This window comes from Chelonia mydas, chromosome 9, assembly GCF_015237465.2.
Source record: "Chelonia mydas isolate rCheMyd1 chromosome 9, rCheMyd1.pri.v2, whole genome shotgun sequence".
NCBI lineage: Eukaryota > Metazoa > Chordata > Testudines > Cheloniidae > Chelonia > Chelonia mydas.
This window is the reverse complement of record NC_057855.1, coordinates 1,991,071-2,011,114: the sequence shown is the minus strand read 5'-3', so window position 1 is coordinate 2,011,114 and position 20,044 is coordinate 1,991,071. Positions and strand designations below refer to the sequence as shown.

At 47.2% G+C, this 20,044-nt stretch overlaps 1 long non-coding RNA gene across 1 annotated transcript; it reads right to left on the bottom strand.

Annotated features, from left to right (window-relative positions):
- Positions 1-394: 394 nt before the first annotated feature.
- Positions 395-15,473, bottom strand: LOC122461673. Its single transcript, XR_006283760.1, has 3 exons — positions 15,459-15,473; positions 7,650-7,652; positions 395-478 (listed from the first exon to the last, which is right to left on the bottom strand). It is a non-coding gene; the product is annotated as an uncharacterized LOC122461673 (long non-coding RNA).
- Between the last annotated feature and the right edge of the window lie 4,571 nt (positions 15,474-20,044).

The following is a 20,044-nucleotide window of genomic DNA, read 5'->3' as shown; positions in this document are numbered from 1 at the left end:
TCACCTCGTAACCTTCCCTTTGTTCAGCTAAGTAGATGGCGCTCCTGCAGTCGATCGCTATAAGGCAGGTTTCTAATCCTTTTATCATTCACGTCACTCTTCTCTGACCCCTCTCCAGTTTATCAACCTCCTTGTTGGATTGTGGGCACCAGAACTGGACACAGGATTCCCGCCATGGTCATAGGCACAGAGCCAAACACAGAGGTAAAAATACCTCTCTACTCCTACTCAAGATCCCGATGTATATGCATCCCAGCATCACATTAGTTCTTTTGGCCACAGCATCACACTGGGAGTCCATGTCCAGCTGATTATCCTCCCCCCACCCCCAATCTTTTTCAGAGTCCCTGCTTTCCAGGAGAGAGACCCCCAACAGGTAAGCATGGCCTGCGTTCTTTGTTCCCGGAGGCATATGTTTACATTTAATTGTATTTAAATGCACATTGTTTACTTGTGCCCAGTTTACCAAGCAATCCAGCTTGCTCTGTGTCAGTGACTTCTCTACATTATTCGCCACTCTCCCAATTTTTGTGTCATTTGCAAACTTTATCAGTGATGGTTTTATGTTTTCCCACAAGTCATTAATAAAAATTTAGGATCCCACCGGAAACGCACCTGCTCAGTGATGATTCCCCATCTACAATTACATTTTGAGACCTATCAGTTAGCCAGATTTTAAACCATTTAATGTGAGCCACCTCAACACTATTGCCTTTATCAGCCAAACCTGTAATCTCATTTAAAAAAAAAAAATCAAGTTAGTTTGACAGGATCCATTTTCCATACACCCATGTTGATTTGCATTACTTATATTATCCTCCTTTGATTCTTTTGTTAATCGAGTCCCGCATCAGCCACTCCATTATCTTACGCGGGATCAATATCAGGCTGACAGGCCTATAATTACCTGGGTCCCCCTGTTTACCGTTTATAAAAATTGGCACATTAGCTTTCTTCCCATCTTCTGGAACTTTCCCAGTGCTCCAAGACCTAATGAAAAATTAATCTTCCTAGGATCATCTCTGTGTAAGTGCAAACAGGAATGTAACCTCAAAGGAACTGTTTACTGAAACATGTATGATCTAGAAAACAGATAAAATATCTAGGCATGTTTCTAAACTTGCCACAAACCAGGGAACCAGGGAACAAGCCAGCTTTGATTCTGAACTAATCTTTTCTTTTTTCATTTGATTAAAATTTCACCAGCTAGACGAAACCCAGACACTTGCATGTGTGACCTTTATACACCAGAGTGGTCCCCGTGAACTCAGTGAGATTATTCGCAGGCATATGTGTTTGTAGAATCAAGGCCCTGCCTTGGCGGTGTTAGTCCGGATGGCCAAAGGTTTTCCTTGGACCAGGTGTTGCACTCCCACCTTAGTGAATGATGCTGATTTCTCCTGCCTTGAGCCCCAGTGGTGGAGCTGAGAGGAGAACTGAGTTTGCTTTCTCCTGTAGTTGTTTAAAGGGTGTATTCTCTCTCAATACATAACTTCCATTCACTTTGCCGTGCACAGGAGAGCCTGGGCACCCTTTTTTCTGCTGTGCACAACGCATGACTCTCTTGCAGTGAAAACCTGGTAGAAGTGAAGCTAGGAGCACCAAACCCTGGTCGCTTACAACATATAACCAAAAGAGGCACCACCTTCAATAGCAAGTGGTAACACTGCCAGCCCTTGTAAATAACCCTCTAAGCCACACCACATTCATAGGAGGTAAGTCTGTCAGGATCACTGGAGGGCGCTGTGCTTTATGGAGAGCACTGACCATTCTGCAGCCTAGAAAAAAAAAATCTTCCAATATAATACTGCCATTTAAGGGAAATCAGACCTGAAAAGCAGCTGTCAAACTTTAATTTCCTGGCTAATTAATGGCTGAGAATCCATCCTTTAATGACTCTTGACCCTAGAAACAGAATTTATTAGCACTTTCAGATTTTGCACCGTAGTGCTAAATGGGGCATGTAATGTACTAATTTAGTGCCTCTTTAGCATAATCACACCCCGCATACAGAGCTACGTTTCCTTGGCAGGCAGCTTTCACAAGACCTGCAAAGAACGTACGCAGGACATTTCACCCTATTATTCATTTCACTGATGCCTGGGAATCGATAAATGTGATTCCCCCCCCCCACACTTCCCCATGAAAAAGCATAAAAACACCCATTGATCTTAATGGGGATGATTAAAATGCAGACAATTCAGTTCTCTTCACTACGAGCCATGGGGAGACCTTCCCTTTTACTGTATGTCTAATCTGTGATTCGAAACTCCACAGAAATGATGACCTAGGAGATAAATTCTACTTTCCAGAAGGAAGAGTCAGACGCGCATGTTGGCCACAGCTCTGACTGTCTGAGTCAGAGCTATATTTAGAGCATGTTCCTTTAAACTGTAAAACAGACCCCCCCCCCAACTTGTAAATATTTCGATAGCACTGAAATTTTTTAAAAACCTCCCTTTAAAATGGAACTTGGACCCACCCCCAAAGGGAAACAGCCCAGAGCAGTGTGATTAAAGCTGCTTAACCTGCTGATTAATTACCCAGGCTGGTTTTTCTGGCTTCCCTTGGGTTGCAGGTTAGAGCTCTGGCCACAGAAAAATAAAGTCATTTGTCTTGTGCATCTGCATGCCAACAGGGTCCCCTTAAACATGCTCTGAAAGCAGCTGTGGTGGGGTTCTGTGTTACACGTAAAGCACTCCCCAGTTTCATCCTTTTGCTTTTTCTCATCCTCAGTGTCTGACAGTTCGATCACCTGACAGAGTCGTTTTCAGAAGAAGTTTAGTTATTTTTCTAGCTGTTTGTTCAAAGAATAAGAACACCTTGTTTTCGGTGAAAAGGAATAGAAATAGTCTGATGTTTTTAATTTCTGTTAATAAAACCCATTGTAGAAAGCAGAGCCCCCACTAATGTTAGTCTCCTTCCAGAAATGCTTTTAACTGGACAATAATGAGAACGGTTCGTTAAATAAAATGGGCTCTGCCCTTGTATCAGCCTGCAGCTGACCATTGCTAATCAATACCCAGCCCTGCAGTGAGTCCGCTCCCCTGGGGAGCCCCTTTGACAGGGCTGGGGTGGGCAGGATGAGGGACGAATATCATTGATTAACACATTGCATATTTATGGCCCAACTCTGCCCTCAGTCACGGTGGTATCAATCCGGAGAACGCCACCCAGGTCACTAATTACTCTGGACGGGCATTAGTGTAAGTGAAAGCAGGAGTCACTTTATTGACTTTGGAGTAACTGGATTTACACCAGTGCAGCTGAAAGCAGGATTCAATCCACACAGGCCTTTTATCTGAGGATCTCAAAGTGCTTTGCTCAGGTGGGGTCACTGTCATCCTCCCCGCTTTACAGCTGCAGGATCCGTGGTGCAGAGAAATAGGGTAAATCCGAGGACCCATGGTACACTTCTGGCAAGGCTGCGACTAGAGCTCTGGTTTCCTGACTTGGGGCCTAATCCTGTGAGGTGATGAGCCCCCCTTTGCCCAGCTTCCATTGCCGTCAGTCAGAGATGAGACCATTCAGGGCTTTCCCTGCCCTGTTCTACCTTCTGCGTCCCACCCGCTCTTTGGCATGAGCTGTGTAAGGGAAGAACGGAACAGAGCTGAGCCATGCGAACCTACCAGCTTTCAGGCTGCAGGCTGCTCACGTGTGACACCTGAGTTCTACAGGGCTCCCAAATCAGACCAACCTCCCCCTGATTTCGAGGCTGATGGATCTTCGCCTGGCTGAGGAGCTGGGGATGGCTGTAATAGAATTTCTTCAGGCCGCTATTCATTTACGTTTCTAGGTAAATTTGCTTCAACTGTGTCTGCAGCTCTTTGGATAGCTGAGATGATGCCTTTACTGGCAGGCGTATTGGCAGTTTTTAGAAAGAGAATTTCATCTTCATAATCACAAGCATTCATGGTAGAAACCTGATCCGAGGAGCAATGCTTAACCGGCCGGAGGGGAAAAACGACACCACGTAACCTGCAATGTGTCCGGTCAAAACAGCTGAAAATTCAAAATTGGAATATTTGCAGCAAACAAGCTACAGCCCAAGGAGGATTTGCAGGAGTGATTCAGTTAATCATTTTTAATAACAAATACACGTGAAGAAATCCCAAGCAGAGAGAGAGGCAAAATGAAAACAAAGATTACTAGTTAGCAATCTTTCACCCTGCTCTAGTAGGATGAGTAATGAATACTGTCCTACCTGTCAGGGAAATTGAGATTTAGCTAGCTACTATGTATATGACACTTGGAGGGTCTCATGTGGAAGGTGCAAAATAAGTGTAAGATATTCTTACTAGAAATAACCGTTAACCACAGGAGACGCGTGGCCACTGTTTTCAAAGCGTTTTCATATAGTGTCCACACACATTACAAACACATATCACTGCTTTAGAAATAACAGACGAAACCCACCACTAGTGTAAATCAGCATCGTGCTATTGACTTCAATGGAGTTACAGATTTACACCAGATAAGGGGCTTGCCCACTATATTAAATTTTTTAGGCAATGCATTTCTCACCCTAGTGTCTGTGTGCCTTAAAATATGAATGAATGTAGCCTTACAACCCCTTGTGAGGGAAGGAAGTATTCACGACACGGAGGAATGTGAGTGTTCGGCGCTTTGGTTCCATGGGTTTCATATTAGTCCATGGAAGTTTCACTCATGTATCTGAGCACAGAGCTGGGCCCTTAGGGAAGGGAGACCATGCTTTGGTGTAACTGAGAACAGAATTTCATCCCTAAAGTTTGAACAGGCACTTGCCAAAGACTCGTATGGACTTCAGTGAGCTTTGGATCAACCCTTGATGAACTGAGCTGAATACAGTAGCTATCTCCAGCACAGTGCCATGTCCTGCTTCAGTTTCGTTTGTACACCAAAAAGAAATGCAGAGCCATCTAATAACTCCTCCACCAGACATGCATGTGGTGCTCATGGCCCAAGACCAAATCTCTTCCTCTGGCATGTCCCAGGGTTATGTTATACCTGCCACAGCCTAGGGCTGAAATTATATTTATTAACCTTGCTGTGCGTGGGTGGGGTCTGTGGGGAAGGGAACCTCAGGGCACAGGTCCCAAACTGTGGCTCTCATTCTTCTGAGTCCCTTTTTCTCCCCTGCTCCAGCTGCGCTCTCTTTTCATGCCTACAGAGGGAGCCAGCAGTTCTTGCTAGCACGGGACTCACCACTTAAGCTCTTAGCTGCGGAACTTGCAATGGGAGAGAGGACAGATCTGAACTTCTTAATATGATTTGGACACATTAGAAAAAACAGGCCTTAAAAAAACACCTCCCACCCCCCAAGACCTCCCTAAGCTCTGGCAAGCTGCATGTGGCAGGTATGTGGCCTGCTCCCAGCTGTGTGCTCATTTCTGTGGTGTGGGGCAGGTACGCTATACAAAGGGCAAAGGTTTCTCTGGCGATGCTATTGAATAAGTGCCTGCAGCCAAGGTTTGACATGCACGGTTGCTGGGGAGGGTTTAATGACATGCCCCTGTGAGTTTTTGTAGAATAAAACTAATCTCTCTCCTCTCCCAGCCGATGGGACCCAATCCTGCAATCCTTCACCAGACAAACCCCCAACAAACTAATGGGAGCATCACTAAACGAAGTTGAGCAGGGTCAGGCATTTGCTGTCTCAGCATCAGGCTGGGCCTGAGTCTCCCCTGACTTACCCCAGGGTTTCTCTGCAGCTTCTGTGGAGTCACTGCTCAATTACATCAGCATCACCTGGGAGGACACTCGAGCGCAAGGTGCTGCTCAATGCTTAAGCAGGAGAGCAGGAATCAAGGCGCGTCAGCCCTAGTCTCACCTCTGCCACTGACCTCATACAAGTACCCCTCTGTGGCTCAGTTTACCTACCTGTGCTCTTTGCCTTGACAGGGTGTTGCACAGCTTGATCCCTGTTAGAACCATGCTCGGTGGTTTCCTGACGAAAGCTGGTGTGGAGGTCCAAGGCTCAGTGTTACTTTGTCAGAACAGGTAAGCAGCAGGTGCCACTGTTCTTAGGGACCTTTCTAGATTGCTGTGCGAGGGTGCGGAATGCACCTGGCGAAAAACCAAATGAAATGCAGACAAAAGTATTGGATTTCTCACACTTCTGAAGAATGTGTTTGTTTAGCAGAATACGGTTACCTAATGGTGCTTTGAAGTCAGTAGCGTGCCCCAGTTCGATTCCCATTTTCCGCCAGGCAGCACACGTCAGGAGGGAGATAATCTCTACATTGACCCCGCAGGGTTTTTTACCAGTTTTTCTTTGTTTCAGTTTAATTTGAACATTTCTGAGCTGATTTAAAACCAGAGCAAAGAGGGTAACCAGTTCTGCAGCTCTAATGCATAGGAGCCGTCCACTGGTTTCAACCGGGCTGCTCGCCAGAGTAAGGACTGCGCTCTCCGCGGGACCACTTGCATTCGTACATTGCAGGATCAAGCCACAAAGCGCTATGTAAGAAGCTTTCAGAATCTGCTGTAGGGCCTGATCTTGTGCAGCATTACTCACCTGAGCAAGCCTCTTGATTTCAGAGGGGTTATTTGCATGAAAGTGGATTTACTTGTGTGAGTAAGGGTATACAATATTGGGACCATTGCACCCCTAAGTTATAAAACTGAGTACCTGTGTGCGTTCCACTGCAAACGGACATGTCCTACGTTTTGAAATACACACTACAGAGCTAAGCAAAGAGATGTACGGTGCCAGGTCAAAATGGTTTATGAACAGTTTCTGGCCAGGTCTGTTAAAACATTTAATAGTTTGGCTGCTTGCAGCCAAAACACAAGCAAGTATTTAAAGGCAGCAGTAAAAGTTCCTATGTGAGTCAGAAAGTCCTACAGAAATCCTGCGAGTGAATTTCCCTGTGATAGCCTGCAGGGCTAGCTGGAAAAAAATACCACAAAAATCTGCTGGTATGAAATATTTGTTAACGGGTCTTTTGGAAGTGGCATGGAATGTCCCTGCAAAGCTCCTGAAACCGGATCCCCGGCGTGCAATGCTCAAGCAGCAATCTTCCTAGCTTTTTAATTACTGTCGCCGCAAAATCCTCTTTTATTCCTGGGGAACCACAAAGGAGCCAGTTTGGAGTGTGACCTTTCTGTGGCATCTCACTTGTTTAGTGAAGACTCATGAATGTGTAAATCTTAAACCTGGAATCCAGCAGGTCTGAACATCTAAGCTTATATTGCAAGTTAAAGCAAAATCCTGCTCTGACAGCTGCATCTTCTCGCCTTAGTTGTTGTGCTCTCCTTTCTGGCAGAGAACTTGTCCTCTAACGTTAACATTAACAAAGATACATCCATTTCTCCTCCTCCCCTTGGGGTAGTGCCGAGCCCCCTGGGACTCTCTCTGTTTGGAAGGTGCTCCGAGGGCCAGGTTCAGAGGAGAGGAGTATCATTAAAGTCCAGGGTCCAGAAAGGTTCCATTCCACTTCTCCCTGCTCACAGGTGACCCTCCAAAGTCTGGTCTACACGGGGGGAACTCATGTCTCTCGGCTGCTACCTGGGTAGTGATGGAGGGAGACCTGGAGGTTGGCAGCTGCTGGCATCTTGTGTTAGGCTCACTCTGAGCCAGGTCTGATTGCATGGTGCTTAAAATGCTGGCAACCGCAAGGGCTCCCTTGCCGTGCTGGGCTGGTGGCAGTGCCATGGTAGGGAACATCCTAGTTTAGCCCCACCAAGGGACCAGTTCCTGGGTGCCCTGCACATTGGGCAGTTATTTATCCCTGTGCAGGGAGGGTGCAGTTTCTGCTCTGGACCTGTTTATATACATTGTGCATGAGGCTGCGTGCAGGGCAACCAGGCCCCAGTGGTTGGAGTCTGGCTTTGGTTGGGATGCTTTTCTCCGGGTGCACGAAGCTGAGCCAGGAACCAGGACCAGCACTTCTGCTCTGGCTGGAAATCTTCCGTGTACTTCAGCTGGCATATCCAGGGCTGGTGCCGCCAAACAGGAAGAGGAAAATCACTTCCCCAAACCGGCACCTCAGGTAGGATCCGTTTGAGTTTGGGTGAAAGAACTGGCGCAGCACTGGGGGTAGGGGTGGGGGGACTGTTTCCTGCGCCAGTTCCCCCCACCCCTGCTTTTTACCAGGCACGGCCAGTGACTCGAGCTGCAATTCTATAGCTAGGGCACAGCCCTGGACAGCAGAGATGCCGAGGGCTTGTCGGACTAGGCCAGTTCGCAGCCGTATCACTGCATCAATGCTGTGTGCAAGCCCCACTGTGGACGTGCCCAGGGAAGCGAAGCCGGGCTCATGCCGTGGGAGGTCACCAGGGGAGGCACTCCGTGAGTCAGTGGCACAGAGAACGCAGAACTCCTGACCCCCAACTCTGTGCTCTAACCACAAACTCCCACTCCACACAGGGCGCACAGTGAGTGCGTGTCCCCCGCCCCCGCCCCCCCACACACTCGAGGCTGTTGGCCTGAACTTTGCTGTTGGAAGTAAAAGATGGGAGGGGTGAAGATTGCGGCGATAGTAACTGCACGGGGATGGCTCCTGTCCCCATCCACACTGGCAGCCAGACCAGCTTCTCCGTCTCGAGTCTGGCGCTTTGCTGTTGTCCCTAAAGCCTACAGAGGGTGCCTGTGGACCACAGCTGGCTGAGTGGAGAGCGTTTCCAGCTGACTGCCTAGGCACCCGGGAGAGAATGCAGAGGGTTAGGGGGAAGGCCTGGTAGACGCCCTCCCTCCCCACTTGTACAGATCTCAACAACAGCATCTGATTGGACGTCCTGTCCAGCTGCGGTTGCTTCCAGCAACCGGTCGATCTAGCGAGCTGTGGAGCAAGAGGCCGTTCCTGGGAGCTGCGAGAATTCCTGGGCAGCTGGGGATGTGCCCTTTCCTGGCTCCTGTGCAAATACCCATTTGTAGAAGTCACAGGAGAGGCAAACTTTCCCTCGCCACCCAAACAAAGCAATATTATCTCACACACTTCGTCTCGTGTTTTCTTCCCAACCAGGGCAGAGGCTCTGCTCTGCTCCTTGTAACTCTGCCAGTGGAGGGTTTGACGGGAGCAAGAGAATGACGAGCCCAGGAGCCTGTAACTACTCGCTCAGGAGCTGGGGATGAAGTTTGCACTCAGGGTGCTGGTGGGGGCATTCTCTGTGTCTCTGAAGCCATTACGTGTCCTCTTCCCAAGGGGTTTCAGCACCACTGCCAAGCGTTCTTACCATCGCGAGTGCAGCCTGGGTGCTCGTCGGCCAAGCCGCTGGGGTACCGGGGGCCTGGGTGGAGGGCTGGTAACGGATTGCAGAGGTAGCTCACCACCAGTTCAGATCCGGCCTAGGTCAGCAGTGAGTGGTGGCTGTTACCTGCTGTTTGACTGACACGATGAGCTAGGGAAATGGGATGTGGGTCTCAGATTAGTTCCTGGTGGATGAATATCCACAGCCTGAGCCTGCCCGGCACTGGTGGCTCCAGCGGGGATCCTTGAAAAGGGGAGCCACTGGTCTCTCTGCTCCAGAGAGGCTGAAATCCCCTGGCATGTGCTGGAGGCCCAGGCTCAGGCCCTGCCTGCAGGCGTGGGGAGCTTGCACTGATGCTGCCTGTGCTCTCCCTGTCCTGTGGCTGAGGAGACTTCACCCACGGGGACCCACAACCCAGCTCTTCTCCCCAGCTGCGGCATCGTCCCTGGGGCGGCTGCACGGTGCAGGCGCCCCATGGGTGGGGGCAGTGCTGGTTCAAAGTTGAGGCTACTTCGGTCATTTTTGCACTCTAGGAATACGGTGCTGATGTGATGGTTGCCTTCAGCTTCATGCTTATCACCCTCAGAACTTCGTGACGGCAGCAGACCTGACCCAGAGCCTCCTGCTTCACAATTCAAACTCTCTACCCCTGGAGCTAGAGGTGAATCTCCATTAGCTGCTAATAGTATAGTGCCTATGACACACATAGCCAGGCAGTTCTGATTCCATTCAGTAGAGAGGGAAATGGTGCACACAGAGGTTACTAGCCAGTTCATTACGACATGCTCTCACAAGTTCATTAACTACAGATTAAATATCTAACGAAGTAGTAGAGAGACAAGGTAGGTGAGGTAATTTCTTTTATTGGACGAAATTCTGTTTGTGAGAGAGACAAGCTTCTGAGCCGCACAGCGCTCTTCTTCCGGTCTGGGAAACGTACTCATAGTGTTACAGATAAATACAAGGTGGAACAGATTGTTTAGCGTAAGGAGTTAACACATATTTCTAGGGAACCTTCAAGGTGAGCTGGTCCATTAACACCGCTCCAGTCATAGGGAGGAAGTTGTGGTGAAAATCTATGAGGGAGTTTGTCGTCTGTCCAGAGGATTAAAATACAGAAATAAAAACCTCTCCTACTACGTGCTGCTAGTTGTCTCCTATCACCCCACAACTACAACCCATACTCAGTGGGACCCCATCGTAAAAGAAATCTTTCCGAAACCCTCTCTTCTGGCTTTCAAACAATCCCCCAACCTCATCATCAGAAGCAAGCTCCCCACAGTCCAGGACTCACCAACTCAAAGTGGCACCAGACCCTGCCAGAACAACAGATGCAAAATCTTCAGGTGTTTGTCCAACGTGTTCTTAAAACCTCCAGGGACGGGATTCTAAAACCTCCCTTGGAAGCCTGTTCCAGAGCTTAACCACCCTGAGAGTTAGAAAGTTTTTCCTAATATCTAACCTAAGTCTCCCTTCTTGCAGATTAAGCCCGTTGCTGCTTGTCCTGCCTTCAGTGGACATGGAGAACCATTGATCCCTGTCCTCTCTTTAACAGCCCTTCACAGATTGGAAGGTTACTGTATTATTAGGTTCCCCCTCAGTCTTTTCACAAGACTAAACATGCCCAGTTTTTTTAACCTTTCCTCACAGGTCAGGGTTTCTAAACCATTTATCAATTTTTTGCCATCCTCTGGACTCTCTCCAATTTTCCTAAAGTGCGGCACGCAGAGCTGGACACAGCACTCCCGCTGAGGCCTCACCAGTGCCAAGGAGAGCATCACAATCACCTCCCGTGTCTTACATAAGATACTTTGTTAATACACCCCACAGTGATATTAGCCTCTTTTGCAACTGGCTCACACTGTTGACTTGTATCAGTTTGTGATCCACTAGAACCCCCAGATCCTTCCCCATTGTGTAGTTGTGAATTTGATTTTTCCTTCATAAGTGAAGTACTTTGCACTTGTCTTTATTGAATTTCATATTATTGAATTCAGCTCAATTCTCCAATTTGTCAAAGTTGTTTTGCATTCTAATCCTGTCCTCCAAAGTGCTTACACCCCCTTCTGCTTGGTGTCACCTGTACATTTAATAAGCATACTCTCCATTCCATTATGCAAGCCATTAATTAAAATATTCAATAGTACCAGACCCAGGACTGACGCCTGCGGGACCCCACTAGAGACGCCCAGTTTGAGAGTGAGCCATTGATAACCACTCTTTTGAATATCGTCTTTCAACCAGTTGTGCATCCCCTTATATGTATTTAATTTAGATGGCATTCCCCTAGTTTGTTTATGAGAATGTCTGGTGGGACTGTGTCCAAAGCCTTACTAACATCAAGATATATCATGTCTACTGATTCCCCCTAGCTACCGTAGTAAATGCAGCGCTAGACTGGGAACTAGGACTCCTGGATTCTAATTCCAGTGTCCCTGGTGCGTTGTCTGCTCCACATCAGGTCACTTCTTATCATCTTAACTCCGAGTTACGCTGCAGCCCAGGGACCTTGGTTGGGATTGGGGCCCCAGTGGACTGTGCACTGTGGGTCTCTGTGGGCACGTCCTTGGGAGAAGACAAATGACAGAGGCAGGGTTGGGCTGGAGGGGACAATCCAGATCTGAACATTTGCATTTTATCTTTTGAAATCACCTAACTAGTGAAAGTCGGCCCCAGCTCCCTGGGTCTGCCGTGCCGCCTTGTGCTTGTTAGCTGGCTGGTCTCTCGGCAGTGCCGGGCACAAAGGGGGGATGTGAAGGAGCCGAGGGGAGCAGCGCAGGGAGGACGGTGTGTGGGGGAGAAAGCCCAGAGGTGCTTGTGTGGCAAACAGAGGAGTGGGCGGGCGAGGCTGGAGCCCCTGGCAGAACAGAGGGGATGTGCGGAGGGGTCATGCAATGCAGGGTAATCAGGGAGTGGCAGCACTGTGAGGGGGCGAGTGGGGAGGACAAGAAGCTCTCACGTGAGGAGGTATCTTGGGGAGCTGATGGCGGGATGTGGAACAGCGGTGAGCAGACAGTGAACTTGGCAGCGGCATGCTGGCTGGACTGGAGGGAGGTGATATGTGTAGGGGGCGTCCCAAGAGCAGGTGGTTATGGTGAGCAAGGCCTCTCCATGTTTCTTCTCCCTGTCTGTAAATCAGGGCTAGGCACTGGGTGCCTGGGGACACCGCCAGGTGGCTGCTGAACATTTTGTGAAAACAAAGCGTTAATTTTCTGGATCCAAGATCTTGAGCACCGATCTGAAGGATTCTGTGATGTGACTGAAGAGACGGCCCCAGGCCCCTCACAGCAGCAGGACGCGAGTGATTTCCTAGACTCGGGGGGTGGGAGGGTACTGGCTACAGCTGGTCCGAAACTGGAATTCCTCTTCCCCAGGAACTTGTGACATTTCAATTATTTTTCATTCTCAGTTGGAACAAAAACCTAAGTTTTGAAAATTCACAAGCAACACAGATTTCAAAAACCGTTGCGTGAGGGCAATCGAATCCGTTCATTGCAATAATGTTGAACCGGTTTATTTTCACAAGGTAAAAACACTTTGTTCTGACATTATTGTTTGGATTCATTGTGTTATGATTTATGTATTGTATATTTTAATATTATATACATCATACATATAATACAGGTAATATTGTAATATAATATAGAAGTATTAAAAATAAACTGAAACAATGAAGTCGAAACAAAACGTTTTCTTATCAAAATGAAACGAGGACATCAAAACAATTCTTTTCCCTTTTTCCCATAGAAAATTTTGACAAAATCAGCATCTTACAGGGAAATGTTTTTGTTTTGCCGAAACTGCATTTTTTAAACAGAAAACTGTTCCACTGAAAATTTTCAACCAGGTCTAACACTGAGCCCTCAGTTCGGGACAGTGCCATCCAGAAAAATTCAACTAACCTGAATTCCACCTATAGCTTGAACAGAACCTTTCTTGCTTCTGCAGATGGTCAAGATAATTCAACGTATTTGTTTATCTCAGGCCAGATTTTCAGAGGCAAAGGGCACCTCTGTCCCCCATTGGCTTCAGTGGGATTTGTGGGAACTCCACACCTTTGAAGATCAGACCCTCCATGTCTAAATATTCTCTGCACACCCTGATATATCCAGGAGTGCCATTGTTGCATGATCCCATGTTTGTCTGAGACCAGATTCTGCTGTCGGAGATATGTGAAACACCAGGAGACCGGAGTCAGCACTGATCTCACTGATACTTTGCGAAATGGCGTGGAAATGCCCCGCTTGCCTAGAGTAACCCCTAGAACTGGGTTTAAAACACAACAACATTTTCTTAAACTTTTTTGTGAAAACTTCATCACTCTTCAAAATTTCAAAGTTGGCACCCAGCAAACAGGCTGAAATTTTCATGAAACTGTTCTCCCTTTTGTGTGTGTGTGTGGGGGGGGGGGCAGTGTCAAAATTCAAAATTTCATTGAAATTTTCAAAAGCATTGATTAACCATAGTTGCTTTGCTGTTTCCTCAATGAAGGCCCCCCACCATGGTGTACTTTTCCTTGAGGTTATTTCTGTGATTTGGTTTGGATGAAGCTGGGTTCCAGTCTGTAAAGTGGCTCTGTGTAAACGGCATCTCCTCACCCTACAGGTTCACTCCCTGTATACATCCAGAGTCAGCTCTGCTCACTACTCGTGTGGTTTTTACTGCCTTCACTCTCGTAAGCCCTGTAGAGCCAGTGCAGCTAAGACCACGTGAGCTCAATTCCATTCCTCCTTGTGCGCATCCACAGAGCTCACACTTGAAAGGCTCCAGTAAAGGCAATGGGGTTGTATAGGGGTGACTGAGGGCCTTGCTGGGCCCTTGCGCAAGAAGGAAAGACCCAGTTTGTCTCTCAGACAAACTGAGCTTGCAGGGCTGGCCCTCGGGGAAACAAAAATTGATTCATTTGTACATTTGATCAGAACCAGTAAGAAGCAAGCATGGAACCCCACATAAAACTGCACAGAAACTCAGCGCCAAACCCGGGTTCATTGGCCTTCAGACTAGAATGTCCCTGATGAATGTGTAAGCATGTTGTGATGAAATTTCCCGGTGTGTTGATGGAATGTTCAGCTGCTGGAATTTCCTGCTCACTGGAGAGTGTGTGTGCAGCCAACTGTCAGTGTGGGTGCAGTGATTCATTGAGTGCAGGAAGACCTTGCCTTATCTTGAAGGAAAGATCAACAGGAAGGAAAACGCTAAGCTTCAGGTTTCGAAGCCCTTGATTCACTGGAACCATGGGTTCAAATCCGAAAGGGTCAAATGAGCCCTTTGTGCATCGGAGACAGGGTGAGTGCCATGTGGTTGATTGCACGGGTTTTCTTTGCTGTGCATGGCTGTTAGAGGTACCATATTACACTGAGAAAGGCAGCATGAACAATTTCATTCATTTTTTGGAAAGAAATATTTTTTTTTAAAGTTATGTTTTAGTTCAAGAAATGTTGGTCAGTTCCAGGAATTGTTAGAGCCTGTGGAGACTCTGGCGATGAAAGACACTAAAGAAACACAAGCTGCTGCTCTTCTGTTATTACTCTGCTTTTATTTGACATGATTTTTAAAAATTATTTGATAAAACACAGCCAAGGGTGGGTTCTCACCCCTTAGCAGACAGCTCCGTGTTCCAGCGACCTCCTGGGAACGTGACAGGAGGAACCTGGACTGCCTAACTTGACTGCACGGCACCTGGAAGGAGAGCTGCAGGTTGGTTGGTTTGATCATAGTGTGCTGATTCCCCTTTCACATTGCTCAAGTAGAGAGAGCTTTGAGATTGCATTGCCACTCGCCCAAGGAAGCAAACCTCAACAAGCGAGCTCTCACCGGCTCCGGAACAGTGGAAGCTGTGAGTGCAGTAGGGCTTGACCGAATCAGGACTGCAGGATTGGTCCATGCTTCATAAACAGCACCCTCTTACTTAGCATAACAAATAACCCCTTGGTGTACTGGACTGTAAAATGTTATGCTTATTGCCTAGGTCCATTGCTGTTCCATAAGATGTTCCAAACTGCTGTGCGTAATAACACTGGTGCAATGTTCTCACGCGCTATAGACTGACACCAAACCAAATACCTGGGAATACCACACCTGAATACCCACTCGTCCTCTACATGCATATCTGCCTGTGCACTTACATGCTTAGATGGGCATTTCTGCATATAAGTTTTCTTTCATTTTTCCCAAGTTTTTTTAGATTGCTGCAATATTTTACTATTGCCATGTAATATTCCTTGCCTAAGATGTTATGTAATGTACTAGCCAGGATATTAGCTGAAATGATGACAAAACCAGACATTCTATATAACAGGATGAAGGATCCGTTATTTATTTATCCCGTCTCTGACACAAGATGCTGGTCATGTGATATCAGACACTTAATAACAATTGGAAAAGCAAAGTTTATTTCTAAGTGTTACTAGTCCAGCGCACGTCTTTCATGTCTTCCATTGGAAGCCATCAGTGCTTCACAAATGCATATGAATCCTCGGATGGGGGTGAGAGTTCATATTCCCACTGTGCACATGGGGAAACAGAGATTGAGAGTTTAAAGGTCCAAGTCTTCAAAAGCAGCCCCTAATTTTAAGTCTCTCACTTTTTGGGTGCCCAGCTATAAACACTCCAGTGCCCGATTGCCCACTGGTTTGATTCGTGTGTAACCACTGTTAAGTTATGTTAGTGTAAGGTCAGTGTAACGCAGGGGAGAGTCAGACCCCCGTCCCCACCCCAACCCCACCAGGCTTTTCACAAGTGCGGAGCACCCACAACCCAAAGCGACATCAGTGGGAGATGTCGTACCCCGTCCCGCTGGGAGTCTGCTCAGGTGTCTAACGCTGGGCATGGAGAGTTAGTGGCTATGTTGTCAAATGTGGCTCTCAGTGATTTTTCCAGGAAGTCTGTGCTAGACCTGAGAACAGAGTCCAGATCTGCTGGAGCCCGGTGCTGTGACTTAAGGCACAAGCCCGTCTTTCCAGTTAGACCCGGCTAAAAAGTAAACCTGGTACCCTCATGACTAGCCCCATGTGACATCCGCAGAATCATACGGGAGACTTTTTTCCATTTTCCAGTTTCCCATCTTCTACGTGCAAGGTTTAATATTCAAAGCAGAATTCAGCAGGAAATAGTTTTGTTCTTGGCTGTGGGTCGTATGTTGCTCCAGGAATGATCACTTTGAGGTATCTTTCTAAATCAGATGGTTCCTGCAGGCAACTGCTGCACGGGTGTCGGCCAGCCCGTTCACCTGTCAGATTTTGGAATTGCTTTGGGAAAAGATAAGAGAGTTGAATGTTCAGGGAGCTGGAGAGGACAATCTAGAGCTGAGGAAATAATTCCCAGAGCTGATTCTGCTCACCCTGGATGGTATCAGACAGCAAGAGCAGTCACTGACTTCCACGGGGCGACTGGCGGGCGAAGGTGCTGTTCAGAAAGGCTGTAGCCAGGGATCAGGACCGGGTCCCTAGGAGGTAATGTGCGTGGTGGCTTTTCCTGTTTTCATGAATTGCCCAGAAGCAGCTTATGCTTTGCTCATTTTTATTCCTTAGCCAAACTTATGTCTGGGGCGGGCACTGTCTGTGTCCTTGTTCCTGAATAGGCCATCTCCTGGAGCTGCCCAAATCGGTCGCGTACCTAATCATGGGAATGGTACGTAATTTGCAGGCTGTGCGTTGTTTGTGAGTATTGGCTGTTTGAGCCGGGCTGGGTAGTTTGGACTGGTAATGCAGGTTGCATGGTATTGCTTTTGCTCTCTAATTAGATGGCTGTAATCCTAGCCACCGCTTTCTGGTATGAAGATATGTTCAAAATTTGCTTTACGAGAACATTCTCTTTTATGTGCTGTTTCCACCGAACATACCTGTTCTCTAGATATTGGCAGAGAGAGAAAGCACAAAGGGCATGGGTGGAACCAGCGCAAATGGGATTTTTGTCAGAATTTTGGCAGGTTGCACCCAGCCGAAGTGAAATCCCAGGGTTGGAGTCTGTGCTGCATTGCTCTGTTTTCACACTGATGTATCTCCGCTGAAGTTAATGGAACTTCCCTGCTATAAGACTGAAGTGACAAAGGGGTGAATCTGGCCCCCAGACTCAGGTCCCGATCTTGCAATAAGCCGTGAATAGGCGGCCCACTGCCCCTGTGCGGAACCCACTGATCTCAACAAAGCTTTGTGTTCTACCCTCTGGCGCTCCTGGCAGGATCCAGCAGGCAAGACCCCAAACTGAGCGCCGTGTTCGTAGGGCTGGCCGGGAGCCTTTTCTTCCTGTGAAACATTTTCCTATGAGAATGATTTTTTTGGGGGGTGGGGGTGTTAAAAAAAAAATTGGCACAAAAATGTTGAGTTTTCATTGGAAAAGTGACAAAACCTGGAAACTATCAACTCAAAACCAAACACTTTCAGTTTCAAACTGAAAACTTCTCCATTTTGATTTTTCAATGAAAACCTGAATATTTTGGTTAAAAACAAATTTTTAGTGAAAAAAGTTTCAGCTCACAAACCCCATTGTGGGAGGGGAGGGGGGGAACGACCCCCTTTCGGCTGAAAATATTGTTCTCCATGTTGCAGTTACACAAGGATGTTAAAAATTCTCAGCGCCTTCCTGGTGTGAATACACAGGACTTTCTGCTTCCGAAAACTGAATCTCCCCCCGGATTGACTTTGCGGCTTTGTTGAACTGTATTCGTGTCCCCGGAGTGTGTAAAGGCAAGGAGTCTGGGCGAAATGCTGCACAACGTACTGCAGGGAGCAGTCTCGGCCTGGCAGCAGGACACAGGCGATGACCTAATAAGTCATTTCCCTCCCTAATTGCTCTGATTCTGTGATTTAAGGAATTAGACAATATGTGTTTTAGTTGGAACAGGACACTATTACTGAGTAAAGACGTGTGTCATGATCGTATGGCGGGGGAGCGTAAGCGTCTATCAGCAGGCTCCCTGCTCCAGCATTGTGCTCTGCTACATTACTGAAATGGTAGCACACTCGATACTAAAATTACCCATAATAAAGGGCTTGTTGAACTGACGCTCACGGGAAATGGCTGGTTCCTACGTTTTGTTTTGTTTTTTCTAATTTACAATCTCAGCCCCCAGTCCAACCAAGGAATGAGCCCCCTCAGCCCCCAGGTCAGTCCATAGCAGTTGAGAGTGGCCCGCCCCGTGGAGGATCAGGCCCTTTTAATCCTGGCACATTATGTCTCTCCTGCACACATGAGCCATTGGCTCCAGTTTCTCCAGGCAGTTAGGTTGTTCTCTACATTATTGGGAAGGTAAATTTTGCCTAAGTTTATAGTATAATTTAGGTACTGACCTAAGTCCTAGATTTAATAATTCTCTAGTGTTTATACTGCTCTGCACCGTGTTCTTAAGTACACCACGAACATTCACTAGTTCATACTGATAACAACTAAAAGCGGGGGAGGGAATATCTTTTATTGGACCAGCTTCTGTTGGTGACAGAGAAGCTTTGGAGCTTACCCAGAGCTCTTCGTCAGCTGCTCACCTACCTTGTCTCTGATGTCCTGGGACCCAAACAGCCACACAACACTGCATCCAACAATAGCGAAGGGGCATTGTCCTCATTTTGCAGACTGGGCTGAGTGACTGGGCCAAGGCTACACAGTGTGAGCAGAGCACTGGCACAAAGCCTAGATCTTAGGTGGGAATTGATTGGGATCTAGGACCCACAGGGGCTCCCTGTGCAAGAGTGATCCCCCCCAGTATGGATCAGTAGCAGAGCCAGGCCTAGAACCCAGGGCTCTGGGCGTCCAGGCCAGTGATGTAACCATTAGACCAGGCTACCTATCAGGTTATGTCATCCCTTGTTAAAGAGTCCTTTGTCAATTTGCTAACACGTTACTAACTTATACAGGAATAAACTCCATTAAAAATATTATTTTTTATTAATGTCACTCAATTATACAATCCCATTTTTGGAAGGAGGGGTGCATTATTTTTTTCTATTACTAAACGGTCCCTTTAGCAGTTATGTAACTTATTGTTCATGGGCTTGACTGAATAGCCGAGGAGGTCTGATGTATGTAGGAAAAAGGGTTTTCTGTTCTGTGACAATGATAATTCTATTATACTTCAAAAGGAACCTTGTAATGACTGCTGGCCTTGGGACACTGGCTCACTGCGGTCAGGAGTTTAAAATCCCCCTTTCCTTCGTTCTCAGTGATATTCCTAATCTGCAGCAAGAAATTTGGGCATGACATGTGAGAAGTTATCTTTTGAAAGAGAGCAATTTTGTTTTCTACTGCATGTGCCCATGCGTACATGCACACACATGCACACACGCACACATGTACACGCGTACACACACATGCACAGACGTACACACGCTCTCTCTCCCTTCATGGAAAACTGTTTAAATCTCATCTTGGTGCTGTCAGGGGAGGGAGAGGAGAGCAGACATCGTCCCTCTTGTGTTTGACTAAGTGCATTAAAAATACATCCTGCAGGTGCACTGATTTCCCCCTCCTCCACCAAGTGAAGGAAGTCTTGAATGTCCCTTTTCTTCTCCGGGAGTTAATATATTAACTTATGCAAATGGCATAAGGGCTATCCTCAGAATATTAGAATCCTCAGGGATTCTAATACACTGAGCAACGTGAGGAATTCTGACGGGAGGGAATTAAAATTGTCCATTTTTTCCTCCCAAAATAAATAGACAAGTTAATCTGAAAAAGTGAAGAATACCAAATATTCATCCCATGCACTAGAGCGACTTCATGGGCAAAACTGACAGTTTTATTGTGCGATTCCTTTGCTTGCACTGGAAACGGATGGTTTCCAAGCAACACTTACCAAACAATTAGGGCTTCATGGATAATCAAATTTGTACGGAAACATTCAGTTATGAGATTTAGCCGTGATCTCGGCTGGGTGTCG